Genomic DNA, 1146 nt, shown 5'->3' on the forward strand with positions numbered 1-1146 from the left:
CACTAGTCTACTTAAATGTATACATACCCTGTGCAAATTGTTGCTTTTGCATGGTTGCTTGTGGTTACTTTTTGGAGCTCAGTGTGAAGACGATGGTGCTACACACTGGCCTTGTGTGATCTCATACTAAATGTTTTTTTTTTTTTCCCCAGAACATCTTAGATGCATTTCGCAAAGGGAAACATTCAGGAAATAGTTTATTGTTATTATCAAGGATTATGCAGATAAGAAAGAAGGGGTGTTTTTCTATTCAGCTTTGGACCGCTAATGTGTTTTGACAAATTCCTGGCATAAAACATAGGCCTATTTTGGACGCCTTTTCAGGCTAACAACTTTCCTGGCAGATTAAACTGGCAGAACTACTTAAATACAAAAGAGGAGTGATAGCTATGCAGTTTATTTCGCACAGAATCTGTCAACACACACAGACTATTTATGCTCAACAGTGTGAACATGTCAATTGTTTCAAAAGCCAATCCTTTATAGAAAGCCATTTTTCCAATAAGATGCCAATAAGACTTACACATTTTTTTTTTTCCATAGTGTTTTGCACTGGCTCCACACAGTAAATAAGTGACATTTAAACACAAATGCTTTATTGTAATAGATGCAGATGAACAGATAAACAGTTCGTTTTAACAGAAGCCAAGCTGGTTTGAGCGCTCATCATCTTTTGGCTAAATATTGCCCCCTAGAGATGCCAATAAGACTTACACATTTTTTTTTTTCCATAGAGATTATTACTTAACCAAAATATACTTGGAAAAGAAAAGCTATAGAAATATAAATGATTATCACAAGCATAACCTGAGCCTGAAACACTCTTTATAAAACACTGTGATGTATTTCCATGCAGTTCCTTATTTTCTGATTCACGGAATCCTGTAAGGAAAAACATACAATAATGTCTGTTATTCCGCTTAGTACCATTTTTTTCTTTATGTTATGTAAATACGTTACAATGTGTTACCTGAAAGGAGCCTTGAATGCATGTAATGCTTTAACTTTCTGGCAGGAGTCTTTATTCTCCGGCATCCCTCTTGACTTTGTCAGTCTCCTGGGGCGGCTTTAACTGAGGTAGGCAAATGATGGATTCACAGTAAAGCAAGTCAATCTGTTTCTTCAATATGAAATTACTATTTAAAT

General features: G+C 35.6%; 1 long non-coding RNA gene across 1 annotated transcript; it reads right to left on the reverse strand.

Moving 5' to 3' along the window:
• Positions 1 to 574: 574 nt before the first annotated feature.
• Positions 575 to 1140, reverse strand: LOC141343561 (uncharacterized). The gene is made up of 2 exons (XR_012356775.1): positions 971 to 1140; positions 575 to 882 (listed from the first exon to the last, which is right to left on the reverse strand). It is a non-coding gene; the product is annotated as an uncharacterized lncRNA (long non-coding RNA).
• Positions 1141 to 1146: the final 6 nt, after the last annotated feature.

Source organism: Garra rufa, chromosome 10 (genome assembly GCF_049309525.1).
Source record: "Garra rufa chromosome 10, GarRuf1.0, whole genome shotgun sequence".
In the NCBI taxonomy this organism is placed as follows: Eukaryota; Metazoa; Chordata; class Actinopteri; order Cypriniformes; family Cyprinidae; genus Garra; species Garra rufa.